This window comes from Macrotis lagotis, chromosome 1, assembly GCF_037893015.1.
Source record: "Macrotis lagotis isolate mMagLag1 chromosome 1, bilby.v1.9.chrom.fasta, whole genome shotgun sequence".
In the NCBI taxonomy this organism is placed as follows: Eukaryota; Metazoa; Chordata; class Mammalia; order Peramelemorphia; family Peramelidae; genus Macrotis; species Macrotis lagotis.
This window is the reverse complement of record NC_133658.1, coordinates 298,636,220-298,661,053: the sequence shown is the minus strand read 5'-3', so window position 1 is coordinate 298,661,053 and position 24,834 is coordinate 298,636,220. Positions and strand designations below refer to the sequence as shown.

The window sequence follows — 24,834 nt, the reverse complement described above, 5'->3', positions numbered from 1 at the left end:
CATATCTCAGAATATAGAAACATTTTCCCACCTCTCCAGGCCAGTAGAGAGATGTAAAAATGCCTTATAGATATTCAAATACACACAAATACACATAACCAATCAAGACCTGTCAACAGAAATATAAACCATAGGCACAGACTTCATTTGAAAGACAAAATCCAAATTTCTCAATCCCAGAAAGTCTTCTTCCCCTTGAATGCTACACAAGAACCAAAAATTCAAAAAATAGTACAAATGTCAATTAAACAATAGTGAAACCAATATTTCCAAATTCCTTGAAATACATTTTATCCCCAACTTACAAAGATTACAAAAAAAACTTTCAAAGCAATCAAATTCAAAATTCAAACTAAAAGGAGTAACAGTTAACTTAACCTATTTCAGAGTTTAGACACTAACACACTCTCAACACAGAAAACAACTCTTGTATTTCAAACTTATCAAAGTGAGAGTTTTGGATACCCTGGATGCCACCAAAGACTCAGAATATAGAAACATTCTCTCACCTCTCCAGGCCAGTGGAGAGATGTAAAAACGTCTTATTGAGGATTACACATATACACACATAACCAATTAAGACCAGTCAACGGAAATATAAGTCATAGGCACAGACTTCAAAATCTATATTTCCCAGTCCCAGAAAAAAGTCTTCTTCCCCTTTTCTCTTAATTGAACCATACTTCCCAATCAATAATCTATTCAAAAATAGTCATTGCCCAATTCCCCACCTCCTCCCCAAAGCAGGAAGAAGGTGTGGGGGTCCCTTGATTTCTAAAATAAGTTTTTGGAGGAGTCTTGTCCTTGTAGCAAAGCCTGCATTCCATTTGAGACATAAGCTTGAGTTTTGAAGTTCCAACAAGGAAGATTCCCTTCTCCCTCCCTCTGCAGAGGGTGGGAAGGGCAGGGAATGAGAGAGCATTTAAAATTACTTGAGATGTTGACAGTACAATCTGAGTTATTGCATTTTGTAAACAGTAGACACCAAATTTCACTGGCAAGTAGGTTCTCCACATTGAGAACATGGCGCTGATAACAGACTTCTGCAGAGCAAGAAGCTTCATCCCCTGGGGCACTGCTTCAGAGACTCTTCCTGTTGACTCCTTAATGTAAACTACTTAATTTTCTCACTTTTGCTGGTTCCTCCATTTAAAATCAGCCCGCTAAGTAACAAATCAACCTGCTATTTCTCCAGAGTCCTCCACTCTGGGATGTCGCCTGGTTCTCTTGCTGTATCTGCTCTGACCTTGTTCTGGACTTTACTCAGATAACACACATATGTTTAGTCCCTGTTGGACACCAATACATAGAGTACCACTTCCTGGACTCTCTCAATATTCCCCAGGCAAGGGCAGGAGACAAGGATGACAAAGGAGACAAGTACTCCATCAAGATCTCCTAGTAAGGGGCGGCTAGGTGGCACAATGGATAGAGCACCGGCCCTGGAATCAGGAGTACCTGATTTCAAATCTGGCCTCAGACACTTAATTACCTAGCTGTGTGGCCTTGGGCAAGCCACTTAACCCCATTGCCTGAAAAAAAAATCTCCTAGTGCTCCATTTATTTACCGGGGAAAAAAAAGTGCTTCAATACCTTTCCAGTCTCTAATCCACTCCCCAGGTACTTAACCAAACTAGGTTCTGATGTTCAAAGATACCAGGTGAAGATAATATACAATGTTCCTACTGCATAAGGGTCCCAAATAGTTTTGACTTTTGGATTTTAACTTTTAATTATTGGGAAATGTTATGTTTTTTTTCCAAAAAAGATAGTTACTAAATGAAGGGACATATTACCAGTGCCCACTTTCAACCTGGGGAAATTAAAAATAAAAATATTTCTTGGTCTTGTCCTTAAAGCTTTTTTTTTTTTTAGGTTTTTTGCAAGGCAAATGGGACTAAGTGGCTTGCCCAAGACAACACAGCTAGGTAATTATTAAGTGTCTGAGACCAGATTTGAACCCAGGTACTCCTGACTCCAAGGCTGGTGCTTTATCCACTAAGCCACCTAGCTGCCCCCCCCTTAAAGCTTTTTAAATGACATTAGTAACAAAGAGAATGCTTATTAAATTTGTCAATGGAACATAAAGCAGGAGTTGAAAAAATTTGATAGAAAGTGGCCAAAGAAGTGGATAAAGCACTGGCCCTGGAGTCAAATCTGGTCTCAGACACTTAATAATTACCTAGCTGTGTGGCCTTGGGCAAGCCACTTAACCCCATTTGCCTTGCAAAAACCTAAAAAAAAAAAAAGTGCATGGAATACTGAATTGGAAATTTCAGTTGATGAAGTTCAAGAGTTGAGCAATAAATAATAATAAATAAAACACCACACATACACACATAATTATATTCTTTTTTTAATATACCAATCAAGACCAGTCCAAAAATAACTTTTAGAATCAATCCAAATTTCTTGAGGAACCTTAACTATATTAAGATTTGAAATAGCCAATCAATAGTTAAAATTGAGTGCATTCTTAAGTAACTTTATAGAGTTCAAATCCAGTTACTCTATTACAGAGATATTAGTTATTAGCACTGGCTTAATTAAAAGATGAAATCTAAATTTCCTGGTTCCAGAAAAAGTTATCTTCAGGTTTTTATTCTTAACTAATTGACCTCAAGGCTTTTCCATCTATCTGTCCATATCCCCATCCCCCTCCCAAGGAGGTGAGGTTTGTTCAGCCCAGCTAAATGGGGCTTGGAATTGATAAACACCCGTAGCCTAAGAAAAACTGTGGTCATTTTCCCTTCTTCCCAAACTAGGAAAACTAGGAAGAAGGCATGAGAGTCCCTATTTTAAACAATGGGGCCAAAACAAGTTTTGGGGGGATCTTTCCCTTCTAGCAGTGAAGCATGCATTCCCATCTGAGACTTAGGTTTCAGTTTCAAAGTTCTAAAAAGGAAGATATTCCCTCTCCCTCCCCCCTTCCCCCTACATAGGGTGGGGGTGTGAGAGAGGGCATTTCAAAGAGAAAAAGAGAGAATTCCACCCAAAGATAATTTCCAGGAGCTCAGGTGCTTTGCTTTTGTCAAATCTAATTCCTTCCAAGGAGCAAGCATACAACCCAAGACTTTTTGGTACCAAGTCCCCCCATATTTTAATTCTCCATCAATTTACAGGTAGGCAAACATGTCAATTGGACATACACAGAATGTCCTTCCTTAATGGCCCTTACTCCACAATGGTGTATAAACCAAAGACACCTAAGAACTGCCTTCTCCAGTTAGTCTGAACAACAGGGCAGGTCCACACCGGGACTACTGTGCAAAATGCCACATGAGATCAGCTTAGCTGACTCCCCACAAAACTCAACCTTTTTCCATTTCTGGAAAACTGGAAACAGAAGGAGAGCTAAAGGTCCAATAATTTTCCTACTTTTCGAAAAATCTAGGATCTAAAAAAAAGAATGTGCTTCTCATCTATAGAACTTGATCCAGTTTCCTAAGTCTGAGCAGAGAATTTTATCCTAGCTGGATCATCATTATGTAGCTGCTGGCTACTTGAGTTTGGTTTTCTGCCTATGGGGAATCATTATTCAGACTCGAAAATAAAAATGTATTAGAAAGGTTACAAGACTTAGGAAAGAAGAGAAGGAGAGGAGGAGAGGGGGAGAGAGAGAGAGAGAGAGAAGAACAGCCAAGCAGCATTGACTGAGCCATGGCCAGAAGAATGTGGCTCTGAGCTGTAGTCCAACCCAGGTTTTTACGTCTTGCCTCTCATCCAGAGGGCAAAAAGATGAACTCTCTTTCTCTTACTGGACCAGGAATTAGGTGGAGGGTAAAGCCTAGGGATATCAGAATGCAAATTTTACATTAAACAATGAATCAATGGTAATAAGGAATCTCTACCCAATTTGAGGAGATTACAAATTATTTGTTACAATCATAATTCTCTCACTTCTAAGTCAATTTAAATCTCAAGAGTAGGTGGTAGTCAATTTACATCTCCACCCAATTGCTACATTCACAGTTCTCTTCATCTTTTCCCTGCATCATTAAGGGGCAAACTTTAGATTTAAGAAAATCAACTTTATGATAATTTACTGAAGGCTAGACAGAAGAGCAGAGATACTTGTGGCCTGGAGACTGACAAAGTTTAGATGTGAAGAGATGGGGCCTGTAACCAAGGTGATGATAGAATTAGGAGAGAAGAGAGATATTACAAAATAGATTGGATATGCTCTAAAACTTTCAGTGGCACCCCACTCTCTAGGATAAAGTTAAAACTCCTCAGCTTGATATTTAAGGCCCTTCATAGTCTGACTTTAACATACCTTTCCACATTGTGACAATACTTCCTTTTATATATTACATTATAGCCAAACTGAATTTTCCTGCCGCCCTTCTTCCAATTTTGACACATTGTCTCCTTCTTGATTCACATGGGCCTTGCCCTCATACCCCTATTCCTCTCTACTGTACAGAATACTTCAAGGTTCAATTCAAGTGCTAACTCTTTGGAGTAGCTTTAGCTAATCTCCCCAACTGAAAATATTCTATCCCTCAAATTTCCAGAGCACTTGGTGTGGATCTTTTCTTTGCCCCTATCACTCCCTATCTTGCCTTGCACTTTATCTATGTGTTTACATATAAAGTGCTTTGCAGGATGGCTAGGTGGATAAAGCACAGGCCCTGGAATCAGGAGTACCTGGGTTCAAATCCGGTCTCAGACACTTAATAATTACTTAGTGGTGTGGCCTTGGGCAAGCCATTTAACTCCATTTGCCTTGCAAAAAAAAATAAACAACCAAACAATAAAGTGCTTTGCAAATCTTAAAGTGATATATAATCAGTTAGTTTTTAATTGTTTTAGTTGTTAATAGTGATAGTAGTAGTATTAGCAGAATTGTAGCAGTGTAGTAGAGAGATATTAGGCAGAAAATTAATCTGTTCCCTCACTGCTGACTATGCTAAATAATTAACCTATTTCTTTCAGTGCTTATCTTACATTAAAACTTATTCCCCTGGGTGGCTAAGTGGGGCAGTGGATAGAGCACCAGCCCTGGAGTCAGAAGTACCTGAGTTCAAACATGGCTTCAGACACTTAATAATTACCTAGCTGTGTGGCCTTGGGCAAGCTACTTAACCCCACTGCCTTGAAGAAACCTAAAAAAATAAAATAAAATAAAATAAAAAACTTATTCCCATCCCATTGTTCAAAGCTATTCTATAGAAACTACTTCCATTATTACAGAAACTATATGAAGTCCACCCATATCTCCTTCCTTTGTCTAACTTACAGGAACTATTTAAAGACATTACATTCTTAGTAGGACATTCTTGAATAGGACAGCTAAGTGGTACAGTGGATAGAGTACCAATCCTGGACTCAGGAAGATCTGAGTTCAAGTCTAGCTTCAGACACTTCACTCCTACTAGCTATGTGACCTTGGGGAAGTCACTTGACCCTGATTACTTTGAATCCAGAGCCAACTCCTGTCATCCTGATTCTTATCTGGCCACTTGACCCAGATGACCCCCATTGAACCCAGATGACTAGAGAAAAGAAAGTGAGGCTGGTGACTTAACTCAGCACCTCATTCCTCACCCAAATCATTTGCTTGTCATGCCATCACCTCCCTGAGGTCATGGTTTTCTACAAGAATGAAGGACAAACATCAGTCAACATGGCCCAATTCCTCCATTACCCTTTCCCAGCATGTATCTATATAACTCTTGGTCTTTTCCCCTACTAGTTATTGCTTATCTCCTCTCTTTATGCTGCCTTCTTGTTATGCTGCTTATTCTCTTCTGATCAGCTCAGTTGCAACAATCTTGCAATATAGCCTTTACTTACTCTCTTAGCTTTTACTAAATTTCCCTAAGAAACCCAGTCCATATTATTGTTATTGAATTTGATGACTTATTTTAATCAGAGTAATGCCTGAATAAACTCTTTTGTCCCTAAATATCTCTAGCACAAGAATCAATCTTTTATGTGAATTCATCACATCTTCAAAATGCTAGCCTGAACCACCTTAAAACATTTTTCTTGGCCATCAGCAGTAGCATCTTACTGAAGAAAGCCAACATTCATTAGAATGAAAGTTTCTTGGGATCAGGGATTAATTTAGAATTTCTTCAGCCTTTTAATCTCTAACACAATGTCGATTTAGGGATTAGAAATTATTCAGAAAAATCAAAGCATCCTCCCATTTCCAAAGGTCAATTGATGGAAGTTTGTCTGTATGGTAAGTAGTATCCTGCACATATTCATCCTGTGCATGAATGTAAAGACATGGCTACAAGCTTGTATGAAAGATTAAGTAGTTTTTAGTAGGGGTAGCTTTGTAGAAGATTTTGTTTCTTCTTTGAGGAGAAGGTGCTCTTCAGGAGAGGGACGCCTAGACTTGCTTTACTTAACTACCAAAGACAAAGCTAATTGCTGTGACACTAAGGAGGCCCCAGGCAGCAGTTCTGACCGGGTTTTACCCACCTTGAGGTTTTGGGCAGTACGCCACACGGGAAGAATCTGTGTCATCCTCCAAGCCTCTGGCAGCATGAAGATACTGAGATCCTTCCTAATACAAACAGCTACAATAATATGTCCCAAACAACGCCCCTGCCTTTCCTGTTTCTCTAGAGAGCTCAGCTGGGAGGCATTTCCTTAGGGTGCTGAGTGAAGTCAGTACCCAGCGCAAGACCGAATTGCACACAACAGACCAGATCTTGGCGGAGGGTAGCCTCCACCTCACCGTGGGGCAGGGGCGCTGCGTGAGCCGGGCCCAGCCCACTGCTCGGTTCCGCTGCGTCTGACCACGGACCGGCAGCAGGGGTCTTTGGAGATCGGCGGCGCCAGGGCAGGGAGAGCAACCTCGAGAGGACCCGCCGCTTGCCAGCGCCCAAGGAGGGCGCTTGGCTCTGGGTCCGCCAGAGCTGGAGTTGCCCCGACCTCGCGCTCCAGCGCGGAGGTGCCCGGAGCTCCGGCCGCGACCCTTCGGAAGTCGAGCAACCCTACCTCGAAGGTCCGGCGCGCCAGCCGCGGAGGCTTGGAGCCCCCGCCATGGGTCGGTTGCTGGCGCCCGGGTGGGACGGGGGCCCCGCTTCTGCTGGGCTTTGAGTCCCCCTGGCTCCTCCTGGAAGCGTTCCGCCTCGCCCTCCTCACTTCCCTCCTCTCCGACCCCCCCGCCCACAGCTGTGGGAGGAGCCCGAGCCGCCGCCCGGCCCAGGAGAGGAGGACCGGGACCCGGAGCCGGAGCAGGGCTGGGGCCAGAACCGCGAGGCTGAGCGGGCATGGGGGCCGCGGCGTGAGCCCCGTCCCGGGCCAGAGCTGTGTCCGGGAGTCCCGCGGGCTCCTTGGGCCCGGAGGGAGCCAGCCCTCGGGGATGCCCCAGAGGCAGCGGTCCGGGGTTGCGGCGATCGCTCGCTGAGGCGGCAGAGGCGCCCCGGACCCACGGCGTCTGCAGCGCCCGCGGGTGGCTGGGAACCCCGAGCCCAGGAGCGGTAAGTCTAGGCTGGCTCCCTCGGGATTAAGGCGAAGGGAGGACGGAATTGGACGGGACGGCACAGAACGGGGCTGGGTTGGACGGAGCGGCGCTGAGCTGGCTGGAAGTTGGGGCTCGCTATCCGCCCTCTCCAGCCTGAGGTCCGAACCCGAGGGGGCGATCTAGGGGAGTAGAAATTCCTAGTCTGGGTGGGGAGCATCCACAGGAAAAGAAAGAACTCGGGTCCTGGGTGACTTGGTTCCCACATTCACCCGAGAATATTTCCCCCCAGTGCCTGGTGACCCCGCTCCAGCCCGCCCACCGGAGGGCGCCCCACTTCCTCCCAAGCGGCGGCATTTGCGAGGAGACTAGGGAGGTGGCCTCTCTAGCGACTCCGCCGCTTCCGAAGCCCCATTCCTACGACTTACTTTGTTCTGAGCCTCAAGCGGAGTTTGAACATGGCACAGGACTGACCTGCGCAAGGGGGAATCTGGGGAGAGGGAAAAACTAGCACAAAAGAATGAAGCTTGCTTCACCCCGTTTGGTCGGGTTGCCAGAGCCTTGCACTTCTCTCCATCTTCCCACTCCCTCCATCCTTTATCCCCCCTTCCCCCCAGGAGTCCTCAGTAATATCGAAACCCTGGCATCCGAATTCCCAGGTCAGCTTAATTTCGCCCCCCACCCCGTGGTGGCGGGAATGGGTGGAGCCCATGTGGAAGGGACCTGAGTAAGAGAGCGAATTGGAGCTGGGTGTCTTCCCAGAAGTCAGTGTGTTTGCAAACTTGTCTCCCGCCCCCCCACCCCCCACAAAAACTGTCTGGCACCCATTTATTTTAGAAGGGGAAAGAGCAATAGAGGCCTCTTTTCCCTTACCTTCCTCTTCTCATATGATGCGTGTTCTGGAAACAGCTCAAAACATTTCCCCACCCTCTTCATTCCCTCCTCCCTTCTGATTATGGCTGGTAACTTCCCTGTGAAAAGGAAAGGAAGGAGAAGTTGTGATTGGAGATGCCTTCGAGGCTTGGATATTGAAGGGTCCCAGGAAGTCTGAGAAGTTAGAGGATAATAGTATTTAGAAGTGGAGGGATCAGTTTTTTAAATTGACCTAATTGTATGGTTGTAATGCCTTATGAGACTGGTTTGATCCATTTATATTATACTCATATTAAATTACAGATTAGAATGTTTAGAGAAGCCATAAGGTAGAGTAGGGGAAGAGGAGAGCTCTGACTAGGGGGATAGTATTAAAAATCAACAGGCCTTTATTTGCTCATGCTTCAGTTTGCATGGATGAAAGGGGCATCATAGGAGTAAAGAATGAGTTTTTGGCATTGGCCTGGAGACTGAGCTCTTAATGAGGTCTTCTGACCTTTGAGTTTCCATAAAGGTAATAAAGTCCCAACCATCAGTGATCCCCAAACCCTGTGATGCAGAGGAAAAAGCCCTGTGGTCTAAGTTGGGCTACTTGATAAATTACTTATCTGCCATTGGACAAATCACAACTTCTTTAGATCTGTTTCTTCTTCTTAAAAAGGGATAATAATCCTTGTCTTCTTTTCATCATGTAGTGATGTGAGGATGAAACTAAAATTGATATAAGAAAGTGTTTTTCAATACAAATATAAAGAATTATTATTATTATAGTAATTCTCCCTGTCTTGATGCTGGTGGGCCCTGTACTCTTGCTTTCTGTTGATAGACTGTGGGATTGGTACTGTGTCATAATTGGATGAAGGAGGCAAATAGGACACCTTATTGGAATCACTTTCTTAAGGACAGACAATGAAAGGGAGTGACATTTACACTCAAATTCCACTCTTGCATGTTTCTTAGGCTCTTATTCTTGTTGCCCACATTCTCCAGAAATAACTATGAGAGAATTATGGGTACCTGAGTTGTAGAATCCAAATAACTGTTTGGGGACAGAAACAAATGGACCAACCTTGCTGGTGTCAACCCATTTTCCCTTTCTTACTCCCTCCTTTTTAAGATCCTGTTTTATCAGACTGAGAGAAAATGATGATGGGCCTTGGCACCCATTCCATTTGGCAGGTTTGAGGACATGAGAATTCTAACATGGGTCCCAATGAGATTCTTCTACTCTAGGCTCAAAGATCAGTAATTGATGTGAATTTGCACTCATCCCTTTTACACAAATACATATATTCCTATCCCTTTTTACTGTCATTGGAAGTCACTGATAATATATGCAAACTACTTACGTCTACATTCACCTCTCCACTGCCCTTTAGGTAACCCACAATTTATTTTTAAGACACTATGGTATTCTGAGACTTGCAACTTCATGGCATCACCAGAATATTGTTGGTGTTAAAAAGATGGACCTTTGTTTTATGGAGAAATTTGGAATTATTGAAGGCACTGCACAATTTCCAAAATACTAAACAGCTTGCTTTATTTTGTTCAATTCTGGGTCCAGTTCATTGTCCATCTTTGGGATTCTTCCAAATCTGACAGACCAGCTTTGTAGGTTGTATGTCTAGCTGCATATTGTAATCTGGAAAAATAAGCATTTTTTATTCACTTGTTTTTTTTCCCTTCTATACTGCTGTTCTGCCAAATTCTTTTGAGTGATCTCATTTAGTAAACTCTGCCATATTCCAGGGCTTGCCTAATGCAATCAGCATAATGCCATCCTGATATGGAAGTATCAGGAGAACCACATCTTCTATGGGAAATATCTTCTATTTAAACTTTCAGGTAGAAATCTTCTATCACAATGCTATGTACATTTGCCAAACATATCTCCCTGTTTTACACCTCATTTGATGTTAATAATGAGAGGCTCAAACAAAATGATCCCTGTTATTAAAAGAATCTTTTCTTCCATAGTCCACTCAAATATTCAGATGAATCAGTGATCTCAACAATGTAGATACTCTCTCCAGTCATGCAGATTTCAACTCATCCGTGCCTGCAGTAATAGTATGACCTTTGGAAAATAATTTAACCTCTGTGGATTTCTTTTCATAATCTGCAAAATAGTGATCATTTGACAAGCTTGAAAGTGCTATATAAATGTATTATTGTTACTGTCCCAAGTACCTAGTGCAGTATTCTATCCCTTAACCTCATTATGAAACTGAAAGAACATTGAATACAGAGCCAGCTGAGTGTCCCTGTGAAACCAACCTAAGACGACTTTCTGGTAAATGGACCCTTTCTCAAGGCAGATTCCCCTTTCTTTGCCTCCTAAACTTTGAGAGAGGTGAAAACAAGCAAAGGAGGCTTCAGGGGACCATCATCAGGGGTATCATCATTATGGACTCATAAAATGTTAGCACACTGTTACTAATCAGGCTGCTCAGTCAACTGCCTATCCTCTGGTGGTATAAAGGATCCAGCTCCCAAATGATTGGGTGAAAGACACCCCCAAATGAAAGACTAGAATCCTTCAGGCTTTATGGGTTGAGACTGTGTGGCTTAGAGGAAGCAGCACTTGACCTAGGGACATGTGATATAGGTTCACATTCTGTTTCTGCCACTTATATACTTCCATTGTGACTTGGACAAGTTACTTAACCTCTCTGGGGCTCAGTTTCCTTCTCTGCAAAAGGAAGGGGTTTATATATCAAATACCAATCCTGTTCATGATGCCAATTGAAAAACAAATCAAATCGGTTGTGTCTAGTACAAGTCCAAGAGGTTTTTAACCTCAGACAAATCCTGCCAGGAACAACAATTGTAAGGGAGGAACTTGCCAGGTTTTTTCTACATCCATTATTCAGAGAGGAAGAGATTTATACCTTTTTAAAGTACAGCCTTGGTGGTGGAAGTCCACACACATATATTTCAATCTTTATAACTCAAGTTTACTTATCAGTTTCCCCAGTTGCTAGTCCTCTTCTCCTGCTGTCCACTCACAGTCCTGCCATTGTCCACTCCTCTGGGCAAGCTAGCTTCTGTCTGCTATCCTCTAGCAATGCAAGTCTGATAGCCTCACTGTACCACATAGGGGCATAGAACAAAGCCTGCATCGTGTCAGGTCTGAGACTTATATAAGTATCAACACCTATAAACAAGGTGTGTAACTTGTTCCTTACCCAAATAAGGACTGCACATCCAGCCTAATTACATAACCAAATCTATCCTTTACTGATCTCTCTTTCCCCTGACTCTGAGAGGGTCTCATAATACAGTCTTCTTGCAGCAGAGACTGTGATTAGGTTCCATATATCACTCTCTTATTTCCCTAGCTATCCTTTACTTCCTTTGCTCCAGCTTGCCACTTTTGCGTGATCAGCTTTAGGCTTAACTGGCTCCCTGGGAAGGGGAAATAACTTCTGGGAGTAAATGAACTATCTAGTAGTGAGGATTAGTTCCGAATGAGATCTCTATTGCTGATTCCTTTCCTTCTACTTGATTTTCATCCTGGAAATCACAGGTTCAGCTTCTTTTTTCTTAGTAGGGCAAGAGCACAGAATTTGGAGTTGAAGAGACCTGGGTTTGACCTCTGGCTCTAATATTTACTAGTGAGTTGGTTAGCCATGGGCAAGTTATTCAGCCTGTTTGAATTTTAGTTTTCATAGCTATAAAAAAAGAGATGACTCAGTATCTACCTTGGGGGGGAAATAGTTTTGAATGCTTTGTACTTTGTCTTCCTCGTTTTTATTTATTCCCTTTGGAAGACTTCCTCTTAGAGATAGGCTTTCAAGTCTGCAAGATGATAATGAGGATAATAATAATAATAATAATAGCTAGCATTTACATCTTGCTTTAAAGTTTGTAAAGCACTTTATGAATGAATATGATCATATTTTATTCTCTTAATAACTCTGGGAAGTAGGTACTATTATTATGATTGACAGTCATTAGATAAGTGGGTTATCTAGATAGCTAATAAGTATCTGAGATTGGATTTGAATTTAGATCTTAACTAAACTCTGAACTCCTGGTCTAGTATTCTAACCTCTCAGTCACCTAGTTGTAATTCCTTTAACAGAAATAAATGGAACATTAAGTGCCTACTATGTTCAGGGAGTTGAGCTAGACAGTAGGAAAACACAGAGCCTATGCAAGACTTGGTGCCTGACCTCATGGAATTTATACTCTAATAAGAAGTTAGGACAGTGGAGGATTATAATCTACATCATTAGTAACAGCCCCCTCCTCCTAGCCATGGGGGACTTCAGCCTTGCTGAAAGGAAAAAAAAAATCTGTTCTCACTGTAGGAGGTCCTGAGGCCTCTTGACTTAACTCTACTTGGCCTGGAGGGTAGAACTAGAAACACAGTGTGTTAAAGATAAGCAGGTTTGGATGGATATAATCACATTTTTTCTTCATAGTCAGGACTATTGAATAATTGGGATTGATCACCTGAGAAGATGCTGAGATCATTTTCACTAGAAGGCTTTGAACAAAGACTGAGTGACCACTTGATTCTGTATTTCTTTTTTTGTTTTATTTTTTACAAGGCAATGAGGTTAAATGACTTAACCAAAATCACACAGTTGAATTTGAACTCAGGTCTTCCTGACTCCAGGACTCTCTTCATTGTACTACCTAGCTGCCCCTGTCACTTGATTCTGTAGAAGGGATTCCTAGGCAAGAATAAGGTAGATGAAATCACCTCTGAGATTCCAGCCAAATCAGAATTCCTACAATTCTATCACTAAGGGTGAAAACATTTAAAAGGTTATATGGGAAAGCTGACCTTTCTCTCAGCAACCAGACGCAGAATCAAGGCTACCTGCACACAAAGAGAAAGTAGAGTTGGAAAAGTTGAGTCTTTGGAGACCCGGAGTGAGTGGTGGGAGGAAGAATCCCAGAGTGCCTGGTGTCAGACTTGCAGTCAAGAAGCCCCGAGTTAAAATCCTAGCTCATTTAGTAGTTGGACAAGCCATTTTATCTTTCTCAGACTTAACTGTAAAATGGGGAAAATTGCACCTACCTCACAGGGTTGGTGTGAAGACTGAATGAGATAAAATATGTAATAATAGCTAACATTTATCTAACACTTTAAGATTTGCCAAGCAACTTATTTATATTATCTCATTTGAGATTCACAACAATCCTATGAGGTAGGTTCTATTATTATCCTTACTTTACAGATGAGGAAACCGAGTCAAGGAGAGGCTAAATTTGTCCAGGGTAACAAGGCTACTAAGTCTCTAAGGGGAGGACCGAAACTCAGGCTTTTCTTGACTTCAGATAGTAATGACTGCTTCTGTTAATGTGCTAAATAAATGTAATCTATCATACACATCCATTTGGCTTAATATAACATGTTTAAAGACACATTTGCCAGTCTTAGCTCCTTAATCTGTATTCCTAGTTATTAAGGGATAGGGCTGGGTTTTTAACCAGTAGAAGGAAACTGAGCAGTTCTATTATTAAGGTTCATCATATATATAAATATAAATATATATATGTGTGTATATATATATATATATATGTATATATACACATACACACACACACACACACACACACACACACCCTTCTATGTCCTGAGGGATATACATCCTGAAAGTGAAGGCCCTTTGCAATCGGTATGGGTGAATGATGCTAAGGGGTGCCATTGACAACCTAGTCAGAAGGGAAGGGAATTGGAAACTGATCAGTAAATATCCTCCTTGTCTTAGACTAAACCTTTAGATTAAAACTGAACTAAATAGGTGTACCTATCCTTGGAATCTTTTTTTTTTAGGTTTTTGCAAGGGAAATGGGATTAAGTGGCTTGCCCAAGGCCACACAGCTAGGTAATTATTAAGTGTCTGAGACCTGATTTGAACCCAGGTACTCCTGACTCCAGGGCCGGTGCTTTATCCACTGCACTACCTGGCTGCCCCTATCCTTGGAATCTTGATTGCAGTTTTGTGCTTGAGCCAGGGAAAAGTAAGGAGAGTGTATGCATTTCAAGTCAGTGCCCCTTTATTAAACATATACATGGTTTCAGACACAATTGTTAAGTGCTGGGGATACAACGACAAAAACAAGATAGTTATTGTCCTGAAGGAGCTTCTATCCTACTAGGGAGATTAAGAAAGGCCTGTCCTGGGAGGTGGCTCTTGAATCTGAGTTTTGAATGAAAGTAGAACTTCTAGGAGGCAAAGGTGAAAAAGGAGAGTTTCAGATATAGTTCTCAGCCTATGAAGACATAGAATTATACATATATATATATATATATATACGCAGAACAGCATGTAGTTCAGTTTAATTGAAATGGAGTTTGAGATGGAGAATAATGAATAATTATTTTGTTTGGAAAGATAGGCTAGAACTATTTGTCTTTAAATGCCAAATAGAGGAGTTTGTGTTTTAATTTAGAGTAATAGAGATAGCTATGGAGGTTTAATGAGTCCAGGGGATTGATGGGGTCTGGACCTTAAGAAAATCAATATGGCAACTGTGTGGAGGATGGAAGCTTGTGAGAAAGATGGAGGAGAGAAAATGGAAGACTGGCTTGGGGGATACCACTATTAATGCACAGATTAATGTACTATTAATGCACTATTAATGTACAGATAGGAGATGATGAGAGTAGTTGTGGTATAATTGGAGAAAAGGGAGCAGGTACAAGAGATGCTGAGGAAGCAGAATAAGTGAGACTTGACACCTGATTGGGATATGAAGTGAGTGATATTGAAGGTCTGGGGATAACTTCTAGTTGATGAATGTAAGTGATTGGTAGAATGATGGGGCTATCAATGGTAATAGGGCAATTAGTAAAAAGGGGAAAATATGATGAGTTTCCTTTTGGATATGTTGAATTTGATTTGATTATGGGATATCCAGGAGATGAGATGAGAACAAAGATGGAGAGATGAACTGGAGATGAGAGAGATTTTTGAAGAGTCAATGACATCACAGGTATGTCTAGACTTGTGAGTGAATTGGATTTAAGTGAGGCAGAATCATCATGATTTCTAATCATCAAAATCCAGTAGTAGAACAAAAGTCTAGACAATGACCCAGGATACAGTGGTATAACCATTGCATCTTCAATGCCTGACCAAGCTCTAAGAACTCCATAGCACCTGCTTCAGCCACCTTCATGGCCATTAGAACAAAATGTTATCATCCACCCATCTTGTAAGGGGAAGCCTTCATTTGCCTGGGTAGATATCCCCTTAACTCAGGTTGAGACTTGAAATGAGAAAGTAGAATTCAGGGGAATGATGATTTGGGAAGCATAAACATAGTCTACATAGAAATAAAAGTAGTTGGTAGTGCAGTGGACAGAGCTCTGGGCCTAAAGTCAGGAAGACCTGGGATCAAATCTATCCTTAGACAGGAACTATGTAACCCCAGGCAAGTCACAACCTCTGTCTTCTCTTCCCACATAGATATCATCACTGAGATAGAAAGTATAGAAAGAGAAAAGAAGAGATTCCCTTGATTGATTTCTGGGCTATATATCCATGCAGAGAGAGAAGGATATAGATGACATATCCCACACAGCAAGTTGAGAATTGATCAAAGTGATAGAAAGAGAATCATTTCAGAACATTATCACAAAAACCCAGGAATGGTATAAAACCACCATGTCCAGAAAGATGGACCAACAGAAAGGAAGAGGACTCCTTGGGGTGGGGTGAAAGTTGGCTGAGTAAGGTAAGGACTTAAATTTTGAAAATTAGGACTGGGGCAGCTAGGTGGCACAGTGGATAAAGCACTGCCCTTGGAATCAGGAGTACCTGGGTTCAAATCCGGTCTCAGACACTTAATTACCTAGCCATGTGACCTTGGGCAAGCCACTTAACTCCATTTGCCCTGCAAAAACCTAAAAAAAAAATCAGGACTGGCATGGAGGTGGGTGGTCAGAGGGGGAATTTGGACATAATCATCACTAGAACTTTGGTATTCTCTTGAAACTTATAGCAGGCAGTTTTCTAGCAGGAAAAAAATAGACTTGCTTCACAAAGTAAGAAGTAAACTTAGCCGCTCTTTTCCTTAAGATAAGGGTGAGGAGCCTTTTTTTCTGCCAAGGGCCATTTGGATATTTATAATAGCATTTGCAGACTGAATAAAATCATCAACTTAAAAACTTCATTTAATTTACTCATTAAAGCTCTTTGCCTATAGTTGCTATGGCAGTGTCATTTGTGGGGCCATTGAGCCAGACATTTCCCACCCCTGCCCTAAGAGATGAATTTTTGGTCTGGAACCTTCCTTCATTGACAGATTGACAACTTCTCTGCAATTTATAGTCTCAGAGAGTTTCCTGGAGATACTGTGAGAGGTCAAGGGACTTAGTCATATGATCATATATAGTAGCTATCAGGAACAGCACTTGAACCTAGGACTTCCTGATTTCAAGGTCAGCCCTCCATACTGTGCTATGATAGCTATCAGGGAATATAGGCTAAAAACAAATCATAGGTCATAGGCATTTGGAGTCAAAGAGGACCTTAGATATCATCTAAGATAGTGTGACATAATACAAAGAGCCCTGGATTTAGAATGAGAGGATAGATAAGAGTTCAGATCTTGGTTCTACTATTTACTATATTTGTGCCCTTGTGTAAGTCACTCAGCTTCCCTTGACTTCCCTTCCTCATCTATGAAATGAGCAGATTGGGGTAGATGGTATTAAAGATTATCCCTTCCAGCTCTAAATTTGTGATTCCAGATTTAGTTCTTCATTTTATTTTTTCCATTTAAAAATATGCCTTTAAAAAATAAAAGCAACTACTCTCATTTCTTGATATTTTTCCATCTCTTTTGTAACAAGGAAAAACAGATAAACCTGACTCACCAACGAAATAACCAAGTCTAGCAATTTGTGCAATATCCTGCACCTATATGGTCCCTTACCACCCTAACAAATGAAAGATGTGTTTGTTTTGTCCTCAATTCTCCAAATCTAAAATTATTCATTGCAATTAATCTGAATTCAGCTACTTTTTAGTATGAAGAAGCCTGCCCTGAATAATTTGTTAAGGAAAAGGAAACAAGCATTTATTAACCAACTAGCACTGTACTTTGTGCTTTACAAATATTATCTCATTTGATTCTCACAACCGTGGGAGGTATTGGCCGTCATGATCCCCATTTTACAATTGAGGAAAGTGAGGCAGAAGTTAAGTGAATTTCTAGGGTCATGGAATCAGTAAGTTTCTGAGGCCAGATTTCATTGTAGGTCTTTCTCTGACTTCCATTATTGACTCCTTTGGGGGCACATGCCCAATAGCAATATCTATTGTAAATAGTTTAAAGACTTAAATAATTCCAGTTTATTTTCTTTAAATGGTTGTGGATCAATTCTTGCTCACCTAACAGTGCATTACTGTGCCTGTCTCTTATATTCCTTCCAAATATGAAATACTTCCATTTAAAGAATCATTTTTGGCAGTTTAATGACAACTGCTACAGAGGAAAAGACTGGGGGAAAAAAACTGAAAAGAGAGAGGCAGTGATATGGCCAAGATGACAGAGCTAGTTCATAGTAGAACTCGGACATTTTTGACTCCTTTATTGAGGGTAGTTCTGGCCATTAGCCTTTTGATTAATAGTTCAAAAAAGGTTGAAGTAAATAAATTCTAATAGGTTATTCATGGAAGTCTAAGATGTTTCAGTTGTTGCTATCAGGGAGGACCACTTTGGCTTCTGACTGCCAACTGCTCCTGGACCATCCACTTTCATTGTTTGGTTCCCTGGTCACCTGATTAACCCACCTTGGTTCCCTAAATTTAATAAATTAAAAGCCTGTGAAAAGCCAGTGAAGTAGCCAGGTTTAGGCTGATCCTGTGCTAATATGGAACTGACTCCTCCTCCTTCCCTCTGGTTGGACAGTTTTCTTGGCAGCAAAGCCTCTGAGGGCTGTAGTAGGAAACTGACTTGCACACAGTTTTTCCAAGGCGCTAGAGAAATGAACTCTTGTTCTCAGAAGGAGCCTCTTGGAATTTCTCCAAGATTCTCTTATTTTGACTCCATTCACTCAGCAAGCATTTATGTAGCATTCATTATGTGTCAAATCCTGGAATGGCCACAGGGGAAACAAAGAAAAAAAAGGGAACAGTTCCTACCCTCATGGAGATTATATTCTATTTGGAATAAGGCATTATCACCATCCACCTGTAATAATCTTCTTATGGCCTGCTAGGCAGCCCTGGTGGATAGAACTCTTGAGCCAGAACTCTTGAGCCTGGAACCAGGAAGATCTGAGTTCAAATCTGTCACACATACTTAACTAGCCATGTGACTGTGAACAAATCACTTAATCTGTTTGTATCTATTTCCTCAGTTGTAAAATGATGATAGTAATTGTACCTACCTCTTAGGGTTGTGGTGAAGATCAAGTGAGATGATATTTATAAAGCTCCTAACACAAGACTGGGCATATAGTGGTTATAAAATAACTGCTTTTTCCCTTTCCTTCCCTTTTCCTCCTTTTGCTTCCACTTTTACTGCCTTCAATTCAGCTTCCACATGTTTAAAAATCTTCAGTAACTCTCTACCTACCAAGTAAAGCTGAAACTCTTTCACCTCATATTCAAGATCCTTCTTTCTAGCATTATCTCATATTATTTCCTGGAAAATATTTTTAAGTTACAGCAAAATGACTTTTTTGTCTTCTCATCATTCTTGCTAGCATCTCCTTATTCCAAATCTTTGCTCACAACAGTTCTCTCATACCTAGAATTCCCTCCTTCCACATCTCATTGGTTGAACTCCTCTCCAACCTTTATTTAAAGCCCAAATAAAAGCTAGTTCCTTCAGGAAGTCTACCCCCAAAACCTCCAACTCTATTAATAAATTGATAAATTCCCCCCTTCCCTTAACTTTGCACCTCTCTAAAGTATATTTTTATTTTTAATGTATATTTTAAAAATTTCATCCCAATTACATTCAAAGACGATTTTAAGCAGTCATTTTAAAACTATTTGAGTTCCACATTTTCTCCGACCCTAAGACAGTAAGCAACTTGATTTAGTGTGTGTTTATATATGTATGTGTGAGTGTATGTATAGGTTTGCAATTGTGTAAAAAAACATAATTTATTTTAGTCATATTAGGAAAGAAGAAATAGACCAAAGGGAAAAAATCATCAAAAAATAGAGTGAAAATAGTGTGTTTTGATCTGCATTCAGATTCCTATCAGTTCTTTCTCTGGATATGGATAGCCTTTTCTGTCAAGTCCTTTGGAATTATCTTGGATTATTGTACATCTGAGAATAGCTAAATCTTTCACAGTTGATCATTATACAGTAATGCTTTTTTACTGTGCACAGTGTTCTGGTTCTTTTCACTTCATTTTGTATCAGTTCATAAAAGGTTTTCTAGGTTTTTCTGAAAACTGCTCATCATTTCTTATTGCACAATAGTATTTTATTACATCTATTTATACACCATAGTTTGTTCAGCTATTCCCTAATTGATGGTCATCCCCTCAATTTCCAAATTCTTGCCACCAGAAAAAGCTGCTATAAATATTTTTATACATGTGGATTCTTTTCTCTTTTTTTTTTAACTTCTCTTTGGAATACAGACCTAGTAATAGTATTGCTAGATCAAAGGATATGCACAATTTGATTTTTTTCTTTGGGCATAGTTCCAAATTGCTCTCCAGACTGATGAGATCAGTTCACAATTCCACTAACAATGCATTGTGTTCCAATTTTCCCAGAACCTCTCCAAATTCTAATGTATATTTTATGTATGGGATGGCATCATATGTTGGGAGACAGGGTCTCTAAGCTGTTTGACGCAGTCGCAGCAAGAAGACTCAAGGCAGTCACACTGCCTGATGGAACAACATTTCCTTCTTCAATATATATAGGGATTTCATGCATACCAATATTTATAGGTTTATTATTGATTGCAAAATTTACTCACCCTAATAGTAGAATGACTATAAAGTAAGGATTTCAGAAAATTCTTTGAATAAAACAGATTGTAAACTCTGTCCAAATTTAACAGGACTGCCTTTCCCTGAGGCATACAAAAGGCTTCGACATTATGAAATCTCTGGAAAACCCAACACTGGGAATTCTAAGGAGATGTCAGAATATATAGAGGGAAAACAGATACAAGATGGGTCAGATAGAATTCCAGGGAAATTAATAGTTTTGCCCCTCTTACCATACACAGGAATATATGAAAAAGATGGTGAGAAAATAGTACAGGTGACTGATATGTGAACTCCAGCAGCCTTAGTTTCATGAGAAAGAATAAAAAAGTCAAAGAAACTGTGGTTTTTACCAACAAGGCCTGAAAGAAAAATTGGTTATTGTAAGAGTTAAGGGATGGGTGGACAAACATAAAGACCCTCACTATAGATTGTTAAGGAAGTGTATCGGAAAACATTACTTACACAAAAAATATAAAAAACTTTCCATTAAAAGAATTACTTAATTAATAACTTTAAATGAATTAACAATTATACAATGTAGTAATAAATAAGGTAACAGGTTGAGGTCATCATGGTCTAAGTGGGGATAAGAAATCAATTAACTGTATGATTATTCATTAAACTTGTAATCACATGATTAAAACTTGTAACCACATGAATTATATGATTGATGATGAAAATTGTACACTTTTGTAACCAAGGAAATGATCTTAGCTTGCTTACTTGAAACATACATGATTCTGAGACTATAAAAATAAATCCAAGCAGCTGACAGTCAGTCAACCTGCTCCTGCCTTTACCCCTGTGTTGATTCAACTCATTTCACCGACTCTATCGCTCCTGTCAGGTTCCAAGGACCCCGTGGAGGTTGGACCCCCGTAGTCATACTCCTATGACTGAATTTCATGAGAGCAGGAACTGTTTCTTATCTAAGCATTGTCCCCTTTTTTTTGGTATAAAGCTCTGATCACACTCAGCTCTTTATAAATATTTGTTAGATATTAGATATTCTGTGTGCAATCAGACACTAAGAAACTAAAAGAGCTCATTTGGATGGACTGCCATTTGGGGACCAGACAAATGACTAATAAGCCAATAGGAATGGCCAGGAGCAGACATCTAGACCTGGACTCCCCACACTGGGCAGGTAAGAGAACTTGGTCATTCCCTACTTCATACTAACATTTCCATTGTAGGAGGGTCCCCTTTCCTGTTTACTTCAAGTTTCTATTCGGAGGCATCTCCTCCTGGAAGGTTTGAGTGATTAATAATAACTCACATTAACATAGTGCTTTAAGCTTTCAGAGCATTTCATTTGAGGATTAAGAAACTGAAAACTAAGACTCAGAAGGCAGCAAAATGTAGCCAAAAGATCTTGGGTTTGGAGTCAAGAGGAGTTGATTTGATGGATTAGAATTCCATCTCTACTACTTAATACCTGCTGGACAAGTTAGACAGGTTCCTTAACCTCTCTGGGTCTCAGTTTCCTCATCTGTAAAATGAAGAATGTTGGATAGATGAGCTTGAAGCTTACTGACCTTTAACTAACCCTGAATTTATGATCCAGTGAAATGACTTTGACATGATCAAGCAGTAATGTAAGTGCTTCAGGTGTAGCTGTGACTCCTGAGTTCAGTGCCTAGTTTTTTTCATTGTGGTCCTTAACTCTGTTATCTCATCCAGTTAACTTTCAGTGCTTTGAGAGATCTGATACAGAAAATTGTCAGTTCATCCTCACTTCAGTTCTATGTAACCACTTTCATGTCTAGTTGTATGAATTTTTACAATTTTGAGTTGTGCCTTAGGGCCCCAGGGTCAGGGACTACATTTCCTTCTGTCTCCCCAAAGTGCTTTTCTCTGAAAACCATGTACTTGATTGCGTACGGTACAACTTAGTGATTTTGTTAGGCACAACAGGAGAACTAAGTCTCATTTTCAACCCTGTACTTTCTCCTAAATCCAAATTTTCTTTCACCTACATGTCCTTGAAAGACCTGGGTCTTTCTGGGGCACCTAGGACATACTTTCTTTTTTTTTTTTAATTTAATTTAATTTTTTTTAGGTTTTTGCAAGGCAAATGGGGTTAAGTGGCTTGCCCAAGGCCACACAGCTAGTTTATTATTAAGTGTCTGAGGTTGGATTTGAACACAGGTATTCATGATTCCAGGGCCTGTGCTCCATCCATGACACCACCTAGCTGCCCCACCCAGGACATACTTTCAATCCCTCTGATGGAGGGATTGGAATAATTCCTCAGTGAACATCAAAATATGCTTTGAAATCCTCAGAGGTTAGCATTGTAAGGGAAGTAGCAGAATCCAAAGGATGAGGACTCTAGGGGAAAGGAGAAAGCTGGTATTTGCATATTAAGTGGAATTTTTTTTTCAGCTATTATGGAGGGTTCAGAATTCTTCTCATTCCAGCTGTGAGGGAGGGAGGGGCCTAAGAATGAGACTGGTGAGGGAAGAATGTAGTCTGAGCTAATTGTTAATTTTGAGGGAAAAAAATGAAAAAAGGAGGGATGGGAGGCTAGCAGCTATAGGGGAGCAATGGCCACTCACTGGACAGCTAAAGCAATTTGGAGGCCTTTGGCATCTGTCTTAGCTCCCTAACTTTCAGATTGTTTTGCATATGGATGAAGAGATGAGAAGGAGTTGTAAATGGTCCAGTCTCTGGGATTTCCTGAACAGTTGATTACAACATTATCTTCATTTTCCCCATAGAAAAGGTGCTCTGTTAGGTCCAGGTCACAGTAGTACTGTTCTTCCTTCTGGAACAGAGCCAACAGGGTAGAGTCCCCATAATATCCTTCCCATCGCACCCTAACCCCTTCTGCCTGTGCACCTTAAATGCTGTTTCATGTCATCCACACCTCTCCCAATTCCATTAGCATCGATCATTGAAACTGGGCAGCAGCAGTGACCTCTCACATTTCAGCTTGCTTTCCTCCAAAGCTTTTTCACATGCACTATCTCATTAGAGCTTAGCCATAGCTCTGGGAAGAAGTCAAGGAGGAAAGAGTCTGAGATTGGGAGAGGTGCAGTTCCTTGCCACACATACCATGATGAACAAATGTCCCAATCTGCAGTGGAATTCAGGTATTCTGACTGCTGTAGTGTGTTTCCCACTACCTTGTAGTGGCTCCCAGTATGTCCCTGAAAACTTGTTGTAACTAAGCCTTTTATGTGATGGTGGTCTTGTATTCTAAGGCTGGGCATTGACTTTTTCAATAATACCACTAATGAAGTTTTTATATCCAGAAAGTGAGGTTCTCCCCTGCACCAAGAAGAGCAAGTATGATATATGCCTGTCTGAATAGGTGGAGGAAAGATGGGACCCAGGGGGAGAACAGCTCCCCCTCCTCTCATCCACAGCCAAGAGCATTAAGTCTGAGTCTATATTTATCTCTGTAATGGCCTGACTGTAAAAGAGTGAGTGTGTTGGCTTGTGAGTGTAGCAACCAGCTATGGTAGTTAAGTGTTTTCTGCTCCCCTTGATTTTTTCCCTCCCCCTGGCTGCTGGTAGGTAGTACCTGCAAAGTATCTACCTCATTGCTAGAGGAGGAATGGGGGATTCAGCCTGGTTGGCTCACTGAGCCTAGAGAACATGAGTAGAGATCACCCATCCTCTCCCTTCAGGGAGTTGGGCAAGCCAGATGATTGATCCATCTAGAGAGTGGAGACCATGGGTGCCTGAAGGAATTGCCTACCACTATCTGAGCATTGGCAAGATGATGTCAGGAATTTGTTTACTGGGTAAGAGGTAGAATTTGATGACCTGAGGTTTATCCCAGCTTGGAGATTCTAAGACTCTTAACATTGTCTGATTCTTTTTTACTAAGTCTGTGATTCTAAAATTCAAATATTCTTTGATTCCCAATATTCTAATAGCTTTGTGGTTCCCTCCCCCCTCCATAAAAATTGTCTGTCTCTTCCCATCAGCCTTTCCATCCCCTTCTTTATTCTATTCCACATCCTTCACTTCCAATTCTGATTTGTAGAGGGAACTCTAAGGATCCCAGGAACCCCCTGTTCCCCTGAAAGATCAAGCTTCTATATCTAGCCTTTCTCTAGGACTTTGTGAAGCAGCCTACCTTTTCTTTGATCTTTCCCATTAGAAAAATGGGTCTCAATCACATGTTGGTATATTTGGAGACTTAGTTGGGGAGGGAACCCACTTCTGGTTATTTAGCATATTCTCAGACATGGCTAGTAATTAGAACATATATAGACAGCCAGTTGTCAAAGACTTAGAATACTGAAAAGTGTACTTTAGTGAAACTTAATTGAATATAATTTATGATGCTAGCTTTTTAAAATATGTCTTAATTTTTTATTCTAAGTACAAATAATTTTTTTTTAGATTTTTGCAAGGCAAATGGGGTTAAGTGACTTGCCTAAGGCCACACAGCTAGGTAATCATTAAGTGTCTGAGGCAGGGTTTGAACTCAGGTACTCCTGACTCCAGGGCTGGTGCTCTATCCACCGCACCACCTAGCTGCCCTAAATTTTTTATTCTAGAATATAGTTACTGCAAATATCACTTTTCCCATTTTGCAGAGAAGAAAAATTTAATTCTTGAAGAAGTTATG

General features: G+C 40.7%; 1 protein-coding gene across 1 annotated transcript in view; it reads left to right on the top strand.

Annotated features, from left to right (window-relative positions):
• Positions 1 to 7,351: 7,351 nt before the first annotated feature.
• Positions 7,352 to 24,834, top strand: part of CPNE2 (copine 2) — an 87,025-nt gene continuing 69,542 nt past the window's right edge. Inside the window, exon 1 of the mRNA XM_074211260.1 lies at positions 7,352 to 7,445. The gene's annotated coding sequence lies outside the window, so the exon portion shown is untranslated. The remainder of the gene's footprint in view (positions 7,446 to 24,834) is intronic.